We start from the raw sequence: 13,750 nt of genomic DNA, 5'->3' as shown, positions 1-13,750 counted from the left end.
CCATTATAAACTCTGAAACGGGTGAAAAAACATCATGAAACTTAAACTGGAACTGAAGAAAAAGTATAATAGATATTGAAAAGATAAATACAAGTTGAATAGTTGAATGTCTTGTCTTCGTTTTAAAGTTTGAATGGTGGCTCTATGTCAATGTATGTGGAAGTAGATACAGTTTAAAGAGGATGAAGTTGAATGAGAATTTGAAGGGTCTCCCCATTGAAATACATTATAAATTTTTGTTGAAAAAAGTTGAATAAAATTAAAAATATAAATGTTAAAAATGAGAAAAATAGAAGCAATGTTGTCCAAAAGAATAGGAATCTAACGGTGTTTGAATGGTTTTTCTAAGTTGAACGGTTTTGAAGGAGTTGGCTTTCAAAAAACGTACGGAATAGATAATAATAATAAAATATAACTAGAAAGTGCATTTTCTGAAGAAACTGCAGTGTGAATGCTTGAATCTGAATGTATGCACTGAAATGAATTAATTACTGAATTTAAGTTAAAAATCTTGAATGAGATAAAAAAAAAACCCCGAATTTAACCTGAAAACAAAAGTGCTGAACTGCTAAAAGCTGAAGGTTACACAGAAGAAGAAGTTGGAAAAAAGCTGAAAATGTTTTAATTGTAAATTAGAAAAACCTAAGAAATGAGAAGAGAACATTTAGAGTCAGAAAACATCTGAAAGAATATTAAAAGGTCATATTCTTTGAATCACTGAATGACTAAAATGTGATCCCTCCACTTGGACCCACACAGTTTAAAAAGTTTACATCTCTGAGCTTTGAAAGACAAGATGTTGGAAAAAGAACAACGATGGCGACGTTTTGAGGGTAAAATGATGGCTTTAACACTGTGGACACAGCAGCAGTTGAAAGAGAAGTGTTTAAGATGAATCTTGGCAGAGTGGCAGAGAGAGCTCGTTAAGCAGGCAGGTGTGAGCCTGGTTGCTATAGTGACCGCACCCAATGGCTCCATACACACGCACACAGACATGCACCTCACTTTTGCTGCTTAAAATGAACAGAAAAGTCAGGCCGAAACAAATCGTTCCCAAATGAAAAGTAAAAGTCGTATTGACAAAATTCTTTCACCGTGAGCGACAGCAATGTCTAGTCTACTGAATTCTCAGTTTTCATGCCTGTGGAGTTTATTATATGGACGTGGTGACAGTCTAAAGACACCATGCTCTTCTGATTTTCAAACGAACCTTCTGAGCCATTTTAACATTAGAGTCTATGGAAGAGTTGGAGGGAGGAGGCTGTGCATTGGTGACATTTATGAAAGAACCATAACACCTAGTACAATAGTAAACACATTGGATGAAAGAGGACAGCCATGGCTACGTTTTGAGGGTAAAATCATACCTGTAGAGCAAACGCTGCGGACACAGCAGCAGTTTTAAAAAAGATTTTAAGATTATTTTTTTTGCTCCTCTCACTCTAGCAGTTGAGCTGCCTCACTCTAGCCCCAACATTCCGTCCCATACACACCCATTATAAACTCTGAAACGGGTGAAAAAACATCATGAAACTTAAACTGGAACTGAAGAAAAAGTATAATAGATATTGAAAAGATAAATACAAGTTGAATAGTTGAATGTCTTGTCTTCGTTTTAAAGTTTGAATGGTGGCTCTATGTGAACGTATGTTGAAGTAGTAAGAGTTTAAAAATGAGTAAGTTGAATGAGAATTTGAAGGGTCTCCCCATTGAAATACATGGGAAATTTTTGTTGAATAAAGTTGAATAAAATTAAAAATATAAATGTTAAAAATGAGAAAAATACAAGCAACAGTGTCCAAAAGAATAGGAATCTAATGGTGTTTGAATGGTTTTTCTAAGTTGAACGGTTTTGAAGGAGTAGGCTTTCAAAAAACGTACGGAATAGATAATAATAAAATAGAACTAGAAAGTGCATTTTCTGAAGAAACTGCAGTGTGAATGCTTGAATCTGAATGTATGCACTGAAATGAATTAATTACTGAATTTTGAGTTAAAAATATTGAATGAGATAAAAAAAAAAAAACCCGAATTTAACCTGAAAACAAAGGTGCTGAACTGCTAAAAGCTGAAGGTTACACAGAAGAAGGAGTTGGAAAAAAACTGAAAATGTTTTAAATGTAAATTAGAAAACCCTAAGAAATGAGAAAAGAACATTTAGAGTCAGAAAACATCTGAATGAATATTAAAAGGTCATATTCTTTGAATCACTGAATGACTCAAATGTGATCCCTCCACTTTGATCCACACAGTTTAAAAAGTTTAAATGCCTGAGCTTTGAAAGATACGGTGTTGGAAAGAGAACAATAATGGCGACAATTTGAGGGTAAAATGATGGCTGTAACACTGTGGACACAGCAGCAGTTGAAAGAGAAGTGCTTAAGATGAATCTTGGTACAGTGGCAGGCAGAGCTCGTTAAGCAGGCAGGTGTGAGCCTGGTTGCTATAGTGACCGCACCCAATGGCTCCATACACACGTACACAGACATGCACCTCACTTTTGCTGCTTAAAATGAACAGAAAAGTCAGGCCGAAACAAATCGTTCCCAAATGAAAAGTAAAAGTCGTATTGACAAAATTCTTTCACCGTGAGTGACAGCAATGTCTAGTCTACTGAATTCTCAGTTTTCATGCCTGTGGAGTTTATTATATGGACGTGGTGACAGTGGAAAGACACCATGCTCTTCTGATTTTCAAACGAACCTTCTGAGCCATTTTAACATTAGAGTCTATGGAAGAGTTGGAAGGAGGAGGCTGTGCATTGGTGACATTTATGAAAGAACCGTAACACCTAGGACAATAGTAAACACATTGGATGAAAGAGGACAGCCATGGCTACGTTTTGAGGGTAAAATCATACCTGTAGAGCAAACGCTGAGGACACAGCAGCAGTTTTAAAAAATATTTTAAGATTAATTTTTTTGCTCCTCTCACTCTAGCAGTTGAGCTGCCTCACTCTAGCCCCAACATTCCGTCCCATACACACCCATTATAAACTCTGAAACGGGTGAAAAAACATCATGAAACTTAAACTGGAACTGAAGAAAAAGTATAATAGATATTGAAAAGATAAATACAAGTTGAATAGTTGAATGTCTTGTCTTCGTTTTAAAGTTTGAATGGTGGCTCTATGTGAACGTATGTTGAAGTAGTAAGAGTTTAAAAATGAGTAAGTTGAATGAGAATTTGAAGGGTCTCCCCATTGAAATACATGGGAAATTTTTGTTGAATAAAGTTGAATAAAATTAAAAATATAAATGTTAAAAATGAGAAAAATAGAAGCAATGTTGTCCAAAATAATAGGAATCTAACGATGTTTGAATGGTTTTTCTAAGTTGAACGGTTTTGAAGGAGTAGGCTTTCAAAAAACGTACGGAAAAATAAAATATAACTAGAAAAATTTGCATTTCCTGCGAAAATGCAGTGTGGATGCTTAAAGCTGAAGCTGTATGCAAAAACTAGCTGAAAAAGCTGAAAAGTTGCAGAAATTGTAAAAACTTTGCAGAAGCAAAAGAAGTTTGCTAAAATGGAATAACTTAGCAGAACTGCAATATCTTAGAGGAAACATAATACTTGGCAGAGATACAATAGCATAGCAGAATTTAGCAGAAATATTGTAACTTACCAGAAACATGATAACTTCTCAAAAATACAAGAATTTAGGAGAAATAGTATAAGATAACAGAAAGAATATATTTAGCCAAAAATACTTAAACATTACAGAAACACTATGATTTAGAAAAATAGTACAACAGAGCAGAAATATTGTGATTTACCAGAGACACTGTGATGAACTATGAATATTGTAATTTTAAATTAAGACTATGTTTTAGCACAAATATTATAATTTGGCAGAAATACTATAATTTAGCAGAAATACTATATTAAGCACAAATCCTATAAAAAGCAGAAATGGTATGATTAAGCATAAATACTACATTTAGTAGAAATACTTTGTTTTAGCACAAATCCCATAAAAAGCAGAAATACTGTACTATGATTTAGTAGAAAGACTATAATTAATCAGAAATACTAAATTTAGCAGAAATACTATGTTAAGCACAAATCTTATAAAAAGCAGAAATACTATATTAAGCACAAATCCTATAAAAGCAGAAATAGTATATTAAGCACAAATCTTATAAAATAGCAGAAATAGTGTGATTTAGCACAATAGTAATAAGTTAAACAGAAAAATTGGAAAAGCAAAATGGACAGCTGAAAAAATGCTGAACATGCTGAGGTTCCCTCAAATATACTTGTTAAATGACAAAAATCAGCAAAAAAATTTATGACTGCCACACAATTACAAATATGTACACATGAGGAAACACACATGCACAGAGAGACACACACACAAGATCCAATTCAGTCAACCAGTCTAAATATATTGAATTTGAATCTTACAATGGGATCATCCCATTAAAAGGCTTTCTCTCTCTCTCTCTCTCTCTGTCACACACACACACAAACACACACACACACACACACACACACACACACACACACGGAGAGAGAAGTAAGTTTCTAGGTCAGCCTGGGAGCTGGTGAATTTGAATCCACCAATCAGAGAGGCTGTGCACTTTTCCCCACCAAAACAGGTGCATCTGTTTACACACGCAGCAGCACAGAGAGACACAGGATTTTTGCAGTCTATTTCTCATAGTGACGACTCCCCTCAAACAAATGACCGTAATTTCCTAACCGTAGGGGCTAGAACGGTCATTCTTACACCGTTTTGTTCAGAAGAGATGGGGGAATCTTCAAGTGTTGACAATTTAATATTAAAATATGAATTTTTAGAGATATATGACATGGATGACTTGTTGACTTAGAAGCCACGAATTCCCCAATATGCAAATTTGAATGCCTGAGACCACATATGTGATTGGCTGGCTGGGAAGCCGTGCAGGCCCTGATTTGTGGATTTGAATTCCTCAGCCCTCAGATATGATTGGCTGGCTTAGAAGCCACGAAGGCCCCAATATGCAAATTTGAATGCCTCAGGACACTTATTTGATTGGCTGGGAAACTGTGCAGGCCCTGATTTGAAAATTTGAATGTCTCAGTCCTCACAGAGGATTGGCTGCCTGGGGACCTGGCAGAAATATATAGAAATACTATTATTAAGCATAAATACTACATTTAGTAGAAATACTATGTTTTAGCACAAATACTATAAAAAGAAGAAAAACTATAATTTAGCAGAAATACTATATTAAGCACAAATCCTATAAAAAGCAGAAATACTATAATTTAGAACAAATAGTATAAAAAGCAGAAATACTATAATTTAGCAGAAATACTATGTTAGGCACAAATCCTATAAAAAGCAGAAATACTATAATTTAGCAGAAATACTATGTTAGGCACAAATCCTATAAAAAGCAGAAATAGTATGATTTAGCAGAAATACTGTATTTAGCACAAGTACCGAAAAGTACCAGAAATACTATGATTTAGCAGAATAGTAATAACTTATTGAAACACAAATGCACAGAGGGACACACAAACACAGGCTCTAATCCAGTCAACCAGTCTAACTATGTTCAATTTAAATCCTACAATGACATGCTGCCAAATAAGGGCAGGGTCCTCTCTCTCCCACTAAACAAACACACACACACACACACACACACACACACACACACACACACACACACACACACACACACACAGGGAGAGAGGACTAAGTTTCTAGGTCAGCCTGGGAGCTGCTGAATTTGAATCCACCAATCAGAGAGGCTGTTTACGTTTTCCCGCCAAAACAGGTGCATCTTTTTACACACGCAGCACAGAGACATAGACCTGCTTCTTTCAGTTTATTTCACATAGTGAGGATTCCCCTCAAACAAATGACCATAATTTCCTAACCATAGGGGCTAGAGCGGTCATTCTTACACCGTTTTGTTCAGAAGAGATGGGGGAATCTTCAAGTGTTGACAATTTATCATTAAAATATGAATTTTTAGAGATATATGACATGGATGACTTGTTGACTTAGAAGCCACGAATTCCCCAATATGCAAATTTGAATACCTGGAGCCCACATACATGATTGGCTGGCTGGGAAGCTGTGCAGGCCCTGATTTGTGGATTTGAATTCCTCAGCCCTCAGATATGATTGGCTGGCTTAGAAGCCATGAAGGCCCCAATATGCAAATTTGAATGCCTCAGGACACATATATGATTGGCTGGGAAACCGTGCAGGCCCTGATTTGAAAATTTGAATGTCTAAGTCCTCACAGAGGATTGGCTGCCTGGGGACCTGGCAGAAATATATAGAAATATATAGAAATACTATGATTAAGCATAAATACTACATTTAGTAGAAATACTATGTTTTAGCACAAATACTATAAAAAGCAGAAATACTATAATTTAGCAGAAATACTATATTAAGCACAAATCCTATAAAAAGCAGAAATAGGATGATTAAGCATAAACACTACATTTAGTAGAAATATTATGTTTGAGCAAAAATCCTATAAAAAGCAGAAATACTATATTAGGCACAAATCCCATAAAAAGCAGAAATAGTATGATTAAGCATAAATACTACATTTAGTAGAAATACTATGTTTTAGCACAAATAGTATAAAAAGCAGAAATACTGTAATTTAGCAGAAATACTATATTAGGAACAAATCTTATAAAATAGCAGAAACAGTATGATTTAGCACAATAGTAATCAGTTAAACAGAAAAATTGGAAAAGCAAAATGGACAGCTGAAAAAATGCTGAACATGCTGAGGGTCCCTCAAATATACTTGTTAAATGAAAAAATCAGCAAAAAAATGCACAGGGAGAGAGAAGTAAGTTTCTAGGTCAGCCTGGGAGCTGCTGAATTTGAATCCACCAATCAGAGAGCCTGTGTACTTTTTCCCGCCAAAACATGTGCCTCTTTTTACACACGCAGCACAGAGAGGCACAGGATTATTGCAGCCTATTTCTCATAGTGAGGACTCCCCTCAAACAAATGACCATAATTCCCAAACCGTAGGGGCTAGAGCGGTCATTCTTACACCGTTTTGTTCAGAAGAGATGGGGGAATCTTCCAGTGTTTACAATTTATCATTAAAATATGAATTATTAAAGATATTTGACTTCTAATGCACCATAACTGAGTAGAGCGAAGCAAAAACTGCCTTGACTTGCCCTCAAACAACGCTTTGTAACTCGACATCTATTTGGAGTATCGATATCATTCTTTCACCGTAAGAGACAGCAGGCTTTGGTGAACAGTCATGGAAATTTTCAGGTCTCTGTGGAAATCCAAAAAAAAATTATGACGAGAGAAAAAAGTGGTTCATTTCCAGAGTTTTAAATCTGAAGAAATCTGAGCGAAGGACGAATTTCCTACCCTCAAACAAGTCCAACTCATTTCAGAACGGTAATAGGTGAGAAAGAAATTCTTGAATTGTGAGCGTCAGGGGTGTCTGAAGATATTCGGGGACAAGCCTCATGTCTTAAAGTCGCTTCGTTAAGGAGATATGACGATTCGAATATGCCTCTCATTACAGAAATCCAGCGATGATTTTGAACAAGCTCTCCATTGACTTTATATGGAGAGTTTTGAGACCTTGTGTTGGTCTGAGGAGATTTGCAAAAATTCTATAAATCCCACAACAATGATAGTGACATTTTCTGAAAGCCAGCAAAAATACCTACGTTTTGATGTATAATTTGTGGAAGTTGAGTGAAAATTGAGCAAGTAGCAAGAAGTTGTTCGGACATGAAGTGAAAATTGCAAAACCTTCAGTGGCACACTGGAAGCCAAGAGCATAGCAACCATAACAACGCATGTATTTTGTGAAAAATCACAATTTTGCAACTCAAAACTTTAAGAGGCATAAAAGTAAAACAGTAAAACATTTGAAAAAGCTGAATCATACCTGAATAGCCCAATAATTTGTGAACATTTTAAAGTTTGAATGGTTGTTCTAGGTGAAAATATGAGGAAGTAGTTAAGTTTCAAAAACAAGCAAATTTTAGCAGAATTGCAGAAGTTTCCCATTCATTTCAATGGGACAAATTAAAGGAAAAAAGCTTAATATTTTAAAAAGTATAATAGTTAAAAATAGCAAAAATCGTAGCGTAAATTAGCAGAAATAGCAGAATAGTTTAAAATTTGAACGGTGAAAATCGGCTGAAAATTGTGGAAGTAGTTAAGTGCCAAAAAGTGTACGGAAGCAACTAGAATAATAATAATAATAATAATAAAGAATAAAGAGAAACAGGAACTCAATAGTGTGGATGCTTAAAGCATCCACACAATAATAAAGATTAGAAGAACAATACTGTGAATGCTTTTCAAGCATTCACACTAACTAGAAAGTGCATTTTCTGAAGAAACTGCAGTGTGAATGCTTGAATCTGAATGTATGCATTGAAATGAAATAATTACTGAATGTTAAGTTAAAAATGTTGAATGAGATAAAAAAAAAAAAAACCCGAATTTAACCTGAAAACAACAGTGCTGAACTGCTAAAAGCTGAAGGTTACACAGAAGAAGAAGTTGGAAAAAAGCTGAAAATGTTTTAATTGTAAATTAGAAAAACCTAAGAAATGAGAAAAGAACATTTAGAGTCAGAAAACATCTGAAAGAATATTAAAAGGTCATATTCTTTGAATCACTGAATGACTAAAATGTGATCCCTCCACTTGGACCCACACAGTTTAAAAAGTTTACATCTCTGAGCTTTGAAAGACAAGATGTTGGAAAAAGAACAACGATGGCGACGTTTTGAGGGTAAAATGATGGCTTTAACACTGTGGACACAGCAGCAGTTGAAAGAGAAGTGTTTAAGATTAATTTTGGCAGAGTGGCAGAGAGAGCTCGTTAAGCAGGCAGGTGTGAGCCTGGTTGCTATAGTGACCGCACCCAATGGCTCCATACACACGCACACAGACATGCACCTCACTTTTGCTGCTTAAAATGAACAGAAAAGTCAGGCCGAAACAAATCGTTCCCAAATGAAAAGTAAAAGTCGTATTGACAAAATTCTTTCACTGTGAGCGACAGCAATGTCTAGTCTACCAAATTCTCAGTTTTCATGCCTGTGGAGCTTATTATATGGACGTGGTGACAGTGGAAAGACACCATGCTCTTCTGATTTTCAAACGAACCTTCTGAGCCATTTTAACATTAGAGTCTATGGAAGAGTTGGAGGGAGGAGGCTGTGCATTGGTGACATTTACGAAAGAACCATAATACCTAGTACAATAGTAAACACATTGGATGAAAGAGGACAGCGATGGCTACGTTTTGAGGGTAAAATCATACCTGTAGAGCAAACGCTGCGGACACAGCAGCAGTTTTAAAAAAGATTTTAAGATTAATTTTTTTGCTCCTCTCACTCTAGCAGTTGAGCTGCCTCACTCTAGCCCCAACATTCCGTCCCATACACACCCATTATAAACTCTGAAACGGGTGAAAAAACATCATGAAACTTAAACTGGAACTGAAGAAAAAGTATAATAGATATTGAAAAGATAAATACAAGTTGAATAGTTGAATGTCTTGTCTTTGTTTTAAAGTTTGAATGGTGGCTCTATGTGAACGTATGTTGAAGTAGTAAGAGTTTAAAAATGAGTAAGTTGAATGAGAATTTGAAGGGTCTCCCCATTGAAATACATGGGAAATTTTTGTTGAATAAAGTTGAATAAAATTAAAAATATAAATGTTAAAAATGAGAAAAATACAAGCAATCATGTCCAAAAGAATAGGAATCTAACGATGTTTGAATGGTTTTTCTAAGTTGAACGGTTTTGAAGGAGTAGGCTTTCAAAAAACGTACGGAATAGATAAAATATAATAATAAAGATTAGAAGAACAATACTGTGAATGCTTTTCAAGCATTCACACTAATAATAAAGATTAGAAGAACAATACTGTGAATGCTTTTCAAGCATTCACACTAATAACTAGAAAGTGCATTTTCTGAAGAAACTGCAGTGTGAATGCTTGAATCTGAATGTATGCACTGAAATGAATTAATTGCTGAATTTTGAGTTAAAAATATTGAATGAGATAAAAAAAAAAAACTAAAAAAAAAAACGAATTTAACCTGAAAACAAAGGTGCTGAACTGCTAAAAGCTGAAGGTTACACAGAAGGAGGAGTTGGAAAAAAACTGAAAATGTTTTAAATGTAAATTAGAAAACCCTAAGAAATGAGAAAAGAACATTTAGAGTCAGAAAACATCTGAATGAATATTAAAAGGTCATATTCTTTGAATCACTGAATGACTAAAATGTGATCCCTCCACTTTGATCCACACAGTTTAAAAAATTTAAATGCCTGAGCTTTGAAAGACACTGTGTTGGAAAGAGAACAATAATGGCGACAATTTGAGGGTAAAATGATGGCTGTAACACTGTGGACACAGCAGCAGTTGAAAGAGAAGTGTTTAAGATGAATCTTGGTACAGTGGCAGGCAGAGCTCGTTAAGCAGGCAGGTGTGAGCCTGGTTGCTATAGTGACCGCACCCAATGGCTCCATACACACGTACACAGACATGCGCCTCACTTTTGCTGCTTAAAATGAACAGAAAAGTCAGGCCGAAACAAATCGCTCCCAAATGAAAAGTAAAAGTCGTATTGACAAAATTCTTTCACCGTGAGCGACAGCAATGTCTAGTCTACCTAATTCTCAGTTTTCATGCCTGTGGAGCTTATTATATGGACGTGGTGACAGTGTAAAGACACCATGCTCTTCTGATTTTCAAACGAACCTTCTGAGCCATTTTAACATTAGAGTCTATGGAAGAGTTGGAGGGAGGAGGCTGTGCATTGGTGACATTTATGAAAGAACCATAACACCTAGTACAATAGTAAACACATTGGATGAAAGAGGACAGCCATGGCTACGTTTTGAGGGTAAAATCATACCTGTAGAGCAAACGCTGCGGACACAGCAGCAGTTTTAAAAAAGATTTTAAGATTAATTTTGTTGCTCCTCTCACTCTAGCAGTTGAGCTGCCTCACTCTAGCCCCAACATTCCGTCCCATACACACCCATTATAAACTCTGAAACGGGTGAAAAAACATCATGAAACTTAAACTGGAACTGAAGAAAAAGTATAATAGATATTGAAAAGATAAATACAAGTTGAATAGTTGAATGTCTTGTCTTCGTTTTAAAGTTTGAATGGTGGCTCTATGTCAATGTATGTGGAAGTAGATACAGTTTAAAGAGGAGGAAGTTGAATGAGAATTTGAAGGGTCTCCCCATTGAAATACATTATAAATTTTTGTTGAAAAAAGTTGAATAAAATTAAAAATATAAATGTTAAAAATGAGAAAAATAGAAGCAATGTTGTCCAAAAGAATAGGAATCTAACGGTGTTTGAATGGTTTTTCTAAGTTGAACGGTTTTGAAGGAGTAGGCTTTCAAAAAACGTACGGAATAGATAATAATAAAATAGAACTAGAAAGTGCATTTTCTGAAGAAACTGCAGTGTGAATGCTTGAATCTGAATGTATGCATTGAAATGAAATAATTACTGAATTTAAGTTAAAAATTTTAAATGAGATTAAAAAAAAAACCCGAATTTAACCTGAAAACAAAAGTGCTGAACTGCTAAAAGCTGAAGGTTACACAGAAGAAGAAGTTGGAAAAAAGCTGAAAATGTTTTAATTGTAAATTAGAAAAACCTAAGAAATGAGAAAAGAACATTTAGAGTCAGAAAACATCTGAAAGAATATTAAAAGGTCATATTCTTTGAATCACTGAATGACTAAAATGTGATCCCTCCACTTGGACCCACACAGTTTAAAAAGTTTACATCTCTGAGCTTTGAAAGACAAGATGTTGGAAAAAGAACAACGATGGCGACGTTTTGAGGGTAAAATGATGGCTTTAACACTGTGGAGACAGCAGCAGTTGAAAGAGAAGTGTTTAAGATGAATTTTGGCAGAGTGGCAGAGAGAGCTCGTTAAGCAGGCAGGTGTGAGCCTGGTTGCTATAGTGACCGCACCCAATGGCTCCATACACACGTACACAGACATGCGCTTCACTTTTGCTGCTTAAAATGAACAGAAAAGTCAGGCCGAAACAAATCGCTCCCAAATGAAAAGTAAAAGTCGTATTGACAAAATTCTTTCACCGTGAGTGACAGCAATGTCTAGTCTACCAAATTCTCAGTTTTCATGCCTGTGGAGCTTATTATATGGACGTGGTGACAGTGGAAAGACACCATGCTCTTCTGATTTTCAAACGAACCTTCTGAGCCATTTTAACATTAGAGTCTATGGAAGAGTTGGAGGGAGGAGGCTGTGCATTGGTGACATTTACGAAAGAACCATAACACCTAGGACAATAGTAAACACATTGGATGAAAGAGGACAGCGATGGCTACGTTTTGAGGGTAAAATCATACCTGTAGAGCAAACGCTGCGGACACAGCAGCAGTTTTAAAAAAGATTTTAAGATTAATTTTTTTGCTCCTCTCACTCTAGCAGTTGAGCTGTCTCACTCTAGCCCCAACATTCCGTCCCATACACACCCATTATAAACTCTGAAACGGCTGAAAAAACATCATGAAACTTAAACTGGAACTGAAGAAAAAGTATAATAGATATTGAAAAGATAAATACAAGTTGAATAGTTGAATGTCTTGTCTTCGTTTTAAAGTTTGAATGGTGGCTCTATGTCAATGTATGTGGAAGTAGTAAGAGTTTAAAAATGAGTAAGTTGAATGAGAATTTGAAGGGTCTCCCCATTGAAATACATGGGAAATTTTTGTTGAATAAAGTTGAATAAAATTAAAAATATAAATGTTAAAAATGAGAAAAGTAGAAGCAGTCATGTCCAAAATAATAGGAATCTAATGGTGTTTGAATGGTTTTTCTAAGTTGAACGGTTTTGAAGGAGTAGGCTTTCAAAAAACGTACGGAATAAGAAAATATAATAATAAAGATTAGAAGAACAATACTGTGAATGCTTTTCAAGCATTCACACTAAATAGAATAATAAAGATTAGAAGAACAATACTGTGAATGCTTTTCAAGCATTCACACTAATAATAATAATAAAGATTAGAATAACAATACTGTGAATGCTTTTCAAGCATTCACACTAATAATAAAGATTCGAATAACAATACTGTGAATGCTTTTCAAGCATTCACACTAATAAAGATTAGAAGAACAATACTGTGAATGCTTTTCAAGCATTCACACTAATAATACAAGTATTTTCATGGTTATGTTTACTTAAAAATTCTTCCTTCACATTACTGGATTTTATTGTTATCTTCATTATCATCTGTTGGTGTTAGCTTGTGGAACATTAGGTATTTAAACAGCTCATTTGACTGACCTTGAATACACTGAAGAGAAAAAAACAATAAGATGAGCAGCTATACCTGTGAGTAAATAGACTTACACCACATAAACCAGCATCGAGTCTGGATCTATTTTTAATTCATGCAATAGAAAATGCAACACTTCATATGTGCCTTGGTACTAGTTCTTCATAGGTATGGTCTTATTATTAGTTACTTCAATGACATAATTAGCTGTAATTTACTGGGTGCAAAGTCAATGTGGACTGAATTACTTAAAACATAACAGCAAGAAGTTACTATTTGGATTAAATTAAGAAAATATACAATATGGACAAAAGTACAAGGCCAGATAAATATTAAGCCTATAGGAACTGCTCAGATATATATGAAGAAAAATTACCCTCTTGCCCCTGTGGGCGGTCTATCTTTCAAGCTCGGGTCATCTACCAGAGGAATGGG

Source organism: Copadichromis virginalis, linkage group LG13 (assembly GCF_057382275.1).
Source record: "Copadichromis virginalis isolate Kocher_CV1m ecotype Utaka linkage group LG13, C_Virginalis_male_GT1.1, whole genome shotgun sequence".
In the NCBI taxonomy this organism is placed as follows: Eukaryota; Metazoa; Chordata; class Actinopteri; order Cichliformes; family Cichlidae; genus Copadichromis; species Copadichromis virginalis.
This window is presented reverse-complemented; position numbering follows the sequence as displayed.